The 9,656-nt window shown below is 38.3% G+C and overlaps 1 pseudogene; it reads right to left on the reverse strand.

The window, feature by feature from the left end:
• Positions 1–8,981: 8,981 nt before the first annotated feature.
• Positions 8,982–9,132, reverse strand: LOC118219408 (annotated as a pseudogene).
• Between the last annotated feature and the right edge of the window lie 524 nt (positions 9,133–9,656).

Below are 9,656 nucleotides of genomic sequence, written 5' to 3' on the forward strand. Positions count from 1 at the left end.
CCACCACCTTCATCGAATCATCGCTCAACTTTTCAAGTGCAAACATCTCCAATTGGTCTCTTACATTTTCAAATTTTGCCCAAAAGGACTTCACCAAAGCCTCACCCTTGAAACTTAAATCAAACCCTTTACCCTGTGGCAACACAATCAAACAATTTATCTCCGCTGCAGTGAAACCCAAAACTCCCTTAACAAATTTCCGTAAAAAATCAAGCCTAGAACACTCTAACAATTTACCATCTTTTTCTTTGAGATTAAAGCGAACACAGCAATGCCGCGGAACACCAACTCGAGCAGCCGCCATCCCGCGACACGCGTGAACCAAACAGAAGAACCTGAACAAAGAAACAAACAGATCCAGAACAAACTAACAGCTCCAAAATTCAAAAAAATTAGGCCACGCCCCAAAGGGGCTTCCCTCCAATGAAACCCCACTCTTCTCCACACCAGTCCTCCTGCGAAACCTGTAAAACCAAAACCAGAGAAAAAAAAAATACAAAATTTATACAATTATTGAACACAGCAATTAGTATACAGCACACACTTAACCAGCAAAGACCAAAAATGGTATCTCCCCCGCCAGGTAAGTATGAGTTGTGCACCTCTCGGAATCTGTCCCTGCGCCACGCCGTGACTTTCACATACGTGGGTAGCACACCGTTCCAGTAGCGCAGCTCTCCAAGGCGCACAATGACGGCGAGCGAACTGTCCGATCTCACTACCTGTGCCAGAATACTGGCGCTCCTTAATATTTATACTAGTACCTGAAAATGCAACTTATAAAAAAAAAAAAATGTATATATATATTTCCTGCTGTGCCTCGCAGTAGCCTACACATTCTCAGAAGCATCCATACAGGACAGAGCGAGTGGTAAACGGAATTCCCCAACGCAGCATTCCCTGGTGAGGCGCCATTAACATTAGTTCTTCCTTCTTTTTCATCGAGTGTGCACACACGTAATTCGCAAATGAACGCATGGGGAACGCAAAAATGCTCAGTTAAGCGAACTCCTGGGCCCCGTATCAGGACGCAGGGTTAGCCGGATAAGTGCACCGAGGAAAACCCGGCAGCCCTCGCGAATCAGGAACATGGACTGAAGTGGATACAGTTCTTCCTGGTATTGACTCTGCGCAGTTACAGAGCAGACTCAACTCGGTAAGCCTGTTTTCTGAAATACCCCCCTTCTCTCTCATTCTGAAACAAAAACGAAAAACGCTTTTGACAGAAACCGAAGCGTGCTGACACCATTAGCTTTGAACTGTGGCTGGATATCTAAGACATCTAAGATATCTAAGTTGATGTTTTATTTTACTTTGCACAGTTCCGGTATTCCAGCTTAAATCGTGTGAGATATCGGCCCCTAGTGTGACAACGCAAAAATTTTTTATAAATATGTAAGTACATAAGTAAAAGCTTACGGCACCTGGTATTCCCAGGCGGTCTCCCATCCAAGTACTAACCAGGCCCGACCCTGCTTAGCTTCCGAGATCAGACGAGATCGGGCGTTTTTTTTTTTTTCCCTCTTTTTATTATAAAAAAATAGATAAATAAAAACAAAGACAAATTTACAGAACATATCAAATAACAGTTCACAGACATTAACTCAACAAAAAACATTCAAAATTATCCAAACCCCTACAAATTATTACTCCTTTACCCTAAATCAAATAACTCATTTTTTTTAAATGTATTAATATTTAAAGATTATATAACAATTTCCCACCCAAATCAATGGAAATTAATGTACACTTATCAACAAAAAACTTTTCTAAATCATTTTTCTTGTATTTGTAAATTAAAGAAACGTCTTTTTTTGACAACAGCCTCAAAGATAGGTCAAACTTTTACTTTCTTTTTCTCAAAATGTGCAATATTTCTTTATATTTTTAATATAAAATTAAGTAATTTGACATTTACATTTTTATTTACTTCAAATACTTCAAATAAAATGATTTTTTTTCCAGTCAAGTTCATCAATAAATTCAGATGACCAATTTTTCCTCAATACATCCTTCAACCTTGAATAAAACCTTTTTAAACCATCACATTCAAGGAAAAAATTTGTTTATCTGATGTAACACTACATTGGTATATATTCTATTATGCCTTATTTTAAAATCGTTGTTTTCACACTCTATACTGTTATATTTCACATTTAAGTTCTTCCATATATTTTTGACATTTAAATCAGGGAACACTTTTACCCAGACCTTTTCTGATGCAGGTGTTCTAATTTCCTTTTTAACAATCATTTTATAAAAATCTTTTGTTGTAAATGTAGATAAATCTGTATTTTTTCCATTCATCACAATGAACAATTCAGGAAGGCCAGTACCTCCAACTCCTGCACATTCTTTGTTAATTACATTTATCCATTCTTTAGGGAAACTACTCTTAATTTTTTCATACATATTTACAATAGTTGTTTTACTAATACTATCATCATATTCCTGAACACTATGGATTATGGCTTGTTCAGGAAGAAATCCTGGGATAACTTCATATGCAAAGTCTTTTACTTGTTTTAATCCTGCACTCATTAAGTATTTATTATACATGACCCGGCTGTTATTTTGGATTTTCCTATTTAGAAAGACTGGCTGATTTAATATTGAATCTATTCCCTTACACTTGTAGGCTATATTTGGCACAAACTCTGACCATGCTTCGAACATTTTCTTATAAAAATAAGGTACATTTTCAAACATTGTCCTTTTAAAAGACATCAATATACTATTATCTCCACATCCACCACATTTATACAAGTATTCTTTGAAAAAATATTTCCAGCCATAGTCAACAGAATCATACAAATACTTCTTCACCATTTTTATTCTCATTGCTTTTCGCTTAATACCCGAATCAACTAATTTTAAGCCTCCTTCATTATAATCAGCTATAAGTGTTTTCTGAGAAATTTTAACTCCCTTACCATCCCATAAAAAACTGGAAATTACTCTGTCATTATGCACCCAATCAGGCATGTCCATCACACTTAAACCATATACAAATTAGTATAATAACAATGAGTTCATTACCCCAGTTTTTCCTTTTAATTTCAACCCTCTCTGTTTCCAGAAATTCAAAGTTTGTTTGACTTCATTAAGGATCCCAGTCCACGTCTTGTCCCTCGCATCCTTTTCATCTATTCCTAGATTTATTCCCAATACCTTCATTAAGCTGTTAGTTCTCTTAAATTATATATTACAGTCTTCAGGATTTATATTACCTACATACATGATCTCAGATTTGTCTATGTTTACTTTTACGCCTGAAGCCTTTCCATATATATCAATTTTACCCATTACTTTTTTTACACTATTAATGTCCTTTACAGTCAAGGTTGTATCGTCTGCATATTGATGAATAATACTACTTCCACCACTAGGCATTTTTACACTTTGGATTTCTTTATCAGCTTTTATCAGTGTAGCCAATGGTTCGATAGAAATACTGAATAACAGGGCAGATAGGGGGCACCCTGGTCTCACAGACCTTTCTAGTGGGAAAGGGTCAGTTAAACAGTCATTACATTTTACACGACTTTTTGCATTGTTATACAGCAACTTAATCCATCTTATTATTTTGTCACCAAAACCAAATTTCTCCATAGTTTTAAATAGAAAATCATGTTCCACCCTATCAAAAGCTTTATTTAAATCGAGACTTAACACAATGCCACCCTCCTCTTTCATATGATGTACAATATCTCTTATTGTACAAATTGTGTCTGCTATATCTCTACCTGGTACACCATAAGCTTGTGTTGGTGCGATTATACTCCCTAAAGTTTTTTAAATTCTATTTGCAAGGATCTTGGCCAGTACCTTATAATCGCTATTCAGAAGACTTAAAGGTCTAAAATTTTCTAATTTCTGCTTATTTCCTCTATTTTTGTATACCATAGTAATTATACCTACTACCATTGAATCAGGAACCTCTTGCCTATCCTCCATAGACTGAAAAACCTTCAACAAAATTGGTGCTAAAATATCTATAAATGTTTTCTAAAATTTGCTCGTCAATCCATCCAAACCAGGGCTTTTATTTGCGTTCGTGCTTACAATTGCTTGTTTTATTTCTGCAATTGTAATACCTTCCTCACACATCTTTTTTTCTTCTTGAGAAATTTTTACACTTACAGCACTCAACACAGTTTTTGTGCATTCTGCATCCGTATTACCCTTTTTGAATAGGTTTCTATAAAATGTTTCTGTTGTTTCCAGTACACTAACAAAATCATTTACTCTCTCACCTTTTTCATTTTCCAACTCATCAAATGCTAAGCATTCGTGCTGGGACAGCATATTACGTAGGCTACCAAAACATTCAAACGGATTAATTCGGTTGCTGAATATTTTCTTCCGGATTTTCTTTGTTAGCCCGTTGTAATTGACTCAAAAAGTTTGATACAGTTATGTGAGGTATGCGGTAGTTCTGCATAATTAACATTGGTGATACAGTACAAGCAAACTGGAAATCACCATCCGCACTTTTTATCCGGGTAAAATAACAGGTTAATTCTAGTAATCTTCCCTTTAGCTTTTTCAGACTGCCGTAATTTTACTCAATTTTACTGCCATTTTTCAATTCCACGAAAAGACCAGGAAGACTATGGACTAATTTATGGTGCATGTTTCGCATCTGGAGGGCACACTTCGCTGCTCGGCTAGCAGTAACTTCGAAGGAAAGCAAACGGTGGCTCTACCACTACTAATTTACATTTTCACGCAAGTCCGAGTTTTCGTTCTATTCTTGTCATTTTGCGATTAGCCTATATGGAATTGACGACGAGAAAGTAATCAAACAGCAAATTGTTTACAACGTGTGCATGTTTTCTGCTGTTGTTGCCAGTTAAATGTGAATGCATTCTGTCGCTTCGGATGTCAAGACATGAAAGCGAATGTTCGCATAAAAACATAATGAATGTGTTTGAGAGGATATATGAAAATCAATAAATACAAAAGTAACCATATATAGTCATTGTTGGTAACCCGTTGTATAAGTGGAATAAATCCCTCCGGGCTGTCCCGGTTATTAGAAAATAATGTAGGCTACTTCGGTGGTAGTATGGGGTTACGGAAGAAATCATATGACAGATGGACCGACGACAACGTTGCTTTTTCATACGTCAGTGGGCTAATTTGCCTAATATTCGCGGTACTTTAGACCCCGGTGGAAACGCAGACAACCATTGGCTGAAGGAACCTTTTAGTTCTTGGTAAAGTAGTTCCTGGGACTGAAAGTTCCGGGTAATTTTGGTGGAAACGCGGCTTATGTAGCACTTATTCTGTTTCTTTTTCTCCATACCAAGAAAAAAAGAAGTACATTTCTCCCCTTCGAGCGCATACTGAGCTCTACTTCTTATTATAGCCCCCATACATTTCTCCCTCTCATACTGCCCTAGTTCCTCCTGTATTTTTAAATAATTTTCCATATTATAATTAGGGTCCTTTTCAGCATTTTCTATTTCCACAGATAGTTTAGCCCTTAATTTTTCTTTACAATTTTTCATGAAATTGCGTGTTTTTGCATATCTTATACTTAGCCTCTTTATCTTGTTTTTCACTTCTTCCCACCAAATCCCAGTATTCTCCATAAATATGGGATTCATTTTTTCATTCTCTATACAATTAATGACTTTAGTTTTATATTGTTCTTCATTTAGTAAACTATTATTCAAGCACCATATTCCTCCACCTCTCACCTCAGAAAGGTTAAAATTAATGGCAGCATGGTCACTCAGATTTGTAAACTTATAGCACATTTAAGAGATATATTTAACCACCTCATTCTTTGCTAACAAAAGGTCAATCCTACTCTGTTTTAACTTCTCCATAACGACTTGTCTTCTTGAACTCAACCTTGTTAGGGTTATCTGTTCTCCACACATCCACTAAGCTGTTTTCATCCATCATTTCTAGTAGGAAGTTCCTGGACACATCAGTTTTCAGGTCAGAACCTCTGGCATTATCCAGTCTAGTACATTTTATATTGAAATCGCCAACTAAGATACAGTTTCCAATAGAATATGGTTTTAGTTTTATTAATAGCGCTTTTCTATCCTTCTCTACGTTTGGAGCGTATACATTAATCAGCCAAAAAGCAATATTCTTATGATTAAAGTCCAAAATAACTCTTCCATCATCATCAGCATAGACCTGCTTCACATTATTTACAATATCATTCTTTATCAAAATTGCAACCCCACGTGCCCTCTCAGTGCCATAATTAACATACATTAAATCAGTCCACTTCTGTTTAATTTCGATCATTAAATTATCGGACCAGTTGGTTTCTTGGATGCAAATAATATCTGTTTTAAATAAGACCAAAAACTGCTCAAACTTTAGCATGTTCCTTAGACCATTTAAGTTCATTGATGTTATTGAAATCATAATGTAAAAAACAAAAAAAGAAAAGAAACCATACCCGAGTCATTATTTTCCTGTAATGTCTTCCTTCTGTCATTTCTTTACTCTGAATCCTTTTCTTTGCTTTCTGTCTTCCTTCTCCGCTCCATCCAAAAATCGCTTTCTTTTCTCCTCCAGGGTACAGTGCTGTATGCTGCTGAAAACCTGGAGTATCTCTGCCAGTATCTCTTCTCCATCTTCATCTTCATTCATTTCCTCCTCCTGTGCATCTGCCTTCTTTTTTTCAGTGCTTGCACGCTTTCCTTTCCTCTCAATTCCCTTGGTCTCTTCCTCCTCCTCAGAGACATCTTGTGTGTCCATTTCCTCTATCCAGTTTTTCTCGCTGTTTGTTGTTTCTTCTGGTTCTATATCTGTCTCAGGGATCACAGCGGGCTCAATTTTCTCTCCTTCGCCTCTCCCAGCGGTCTCCTCAACAACGTTCCTCTCTTTTGAGGTACTCGCACGGGCTGCCGGGGATCCAGTCACCTGGGGAGGCCCTGTTTCCTCTCCGTTCCCCCTCTTCCCACCTTCAACCAGGTCAACCTGTAGGATAGCAGTGTCTGTACTACTTCCTATGGTGACTGCTGTGTTCTCCTTTTCCGCCTGGGCTGCAGTTTTCTTATATGCCTTTTTTTTCCTTTCTTCCTCGTCTTCGTCCACCTTTTCTCCTTCTAATTGTGGCGTGCTGTCCTCTTCTAAGGCGCCTGAAGCCACGACCTCACTCCTCGTCTCCTTGCATCGACACCAGCGTTTTCTATTTTTACATAGTCCACAGAAACCGCTGTCTGTACATTCTCTTGCATAATGACCTTGTTCGCCACAATTCCTGCATCTAAACTCTGGACACTCCCGAAGAATGTGCCCAGGTCTGATGCAGATACTGCAGACCTTCATTTGTCTATCGTGGATTACTCTGAAATATTCCGCTCCTTCTAACGTCTAGAACTTTGTAGAGTAAGGCAGGTATTTGACCGTCTCGGTGAACTTAACTTTGCAAAACTTTGTTCCATCAGCAATGTCCGTTCCTGGCCACACCCTTCTCTTTATCCGCTGTATATTGCTTTTACTCCCCAGTCTAAAATCCTCAGTTTCCCCAAGATATCAAAATCTTCTATGCATGTTGGTAAGTTGAGAAACGAGACCACTAGCTCATCATTAGAAACTTCTTTGGCCATTATTGTACTGTTTTTAATTTTAATCCCCTCCAACAACTTACTTTTCCCTCTTTCAGTAAACATAGTTACTTCGTATGATTTTTGTGATTTAAATCTACATCAAATTACCTTTCCGCATTCTTCTTGGATAGATTTTAACAGTTCCATCATTGTCAATTTATCGTCGCCAATAATTTCCACCGCGAGAGTCAAATCCTTTTTGTAATTCCGTGTCGTTGCCGAGAATCCGTCCGAAGGTTTGTCCGTGTTGCCGTTGCCTTTTGCCACATCAATTTTCGTTGTCTGTGGCGTGCAAAGTTTGTTATCCATGAAATCCGTCCAAAGGACACACACACAAAAAACAAAACCCCCAAACGGCACAAGCTGCAGGGGGTTTCACTCACTCACACGTTCGAAAAATAAAACAATTAAACAACGAACAAATGCTGAAAGACACGACGAAAGACAAACTCAAGCAAACTAAACAAAGTAGTGCAGATCCCACTCTTCCTGCTTGGAGCAAACCAATTGGCGTTTTCACGGTGGTGTGGCCGTAAGCGAAGAAAGTCGCAGCCAAAGCCGTTTAAATAGTTGCCGTCATGGCAAGCCCTTGTAACATTCAATAGCCTCGCTCCAATATCCATAATTGCATTTCAGTTATCGACAAACGCATTTGAATTGGTCGAAATTACAATGTTACTAGTCAGAATGACAATTCAAGATAACTGTAATTTGAAACTGACGAGTAAGAAGGATGAATCAAGACGTCTGAAAATCACAAGTATGGCCATTCGAATCGTCGCACAGACCGAATGATCAGCTATTTATGACGTCTGTAATTCCGCTTTGGCTAGTGAAAATGGTATTTTCATATATCTGAATTTGATTTATTCCTAGTTAAATCCGCTGTGCCTGATTGAAATCACTGAGCCCTTTTACCCAAAGCACTGATTGTGCCTTGATTCTTTGAGAATTTAACCTTGTCGGACGTACGTTCGGTAGTTCTTGCAACGTCCTTCGGCATACCCTTATTGCACGTCGCTTTGGGTAAGCTTAGCCGTCCCCTCTGAAAAAAGTAAGAAAATGCTACGGAGTGGAAAGAGATGGGGCGAAACAGTCGTCGTGTTGTTTTAGACAGGGAAGTTAACAGCTCGTTTCTCGCAACGGCCGCAGCATTGAAAACCCTGACGAAGTCGCGTCACCCTGGTTAAATGAGTTACACTTACTTGCAATTTAAAAGTGCGGGCAATCCATTAAATTTTAAAAGATCTTGCCATATGCCGTTGCAATGCGACTGACCTGCAGCAAAGTTGTTTCCGTGGATTTTACGCACATTTCTTACATTTACACCCGCTTCACGGTCTATAGACGCCGCGGCGCCATCGAGTACATTCTACTTTCTCACAGCAACATCAGGGGAGAGCGCGAACGCAGTCGCCCACTAGCAGAAATTATGCGGTCGAGATTCCCACATTTGGGGAATTCGTAGTGGTCAGCATGACCGAAGTGCAATGGCCGAGCCTCGCCCTGGGTGAACCACTTTTCACTTTTGAAATTTTTTTATTGTATCAAAACATTTTGTTTTCCAAGCATTTCAATCTTTACAAACACATTTCAACACATTTCAAGCTTTACAAACCTTATTATCTTTATAAAAATAAAATACCAAGCATGTTAAAAAAATTATTTTCCAGGTATTTGATTTAAAATTGATGACAATTTAAAAGTTTGCATAATTTCTACAAATTTCAAATAAAACATTATATTTAAAAAAACACAAAACATTTTCCATTCACAATACACTCTAAAATCTTCCAAACCTCCATCTCATGCCAATAAATATATTTTACATCCTTTTTAAAAACAATCCCAATAAAATTTGACACTATGCTTTTGTACAGGGCAGTACGTGTCCTTAAACAACCGCCTTCACTCCTTACCTGCTGTCCGGTCATACTGGGGGTACTGGACCTGAGCAGGCTAGTCCTCCCCGTCCCATCACCATTGTCCATGCAGCGTGCCCCCATGTGCGCCTGGCCACCTCCTGTCCCTTCCGTCGTCTGTGTCGGAGCATGTAGTCTTTTACTG

The sequence above is a fragment of the Anguilla anguilla genome, chromosome 19, assembly GCF_013347855.1.
Source record: "Anguilla anguilla isolate fAngAng1 chromosome 19, fAngAng1.pri, whole genome shotgun sequence".
Taxonomy (NCBI): Eukaryota; Metazoa; Chordata; class Actinopteri; order Anguilliformes; family Anguillidae; genus Anguilla; species Anguilla anguilla.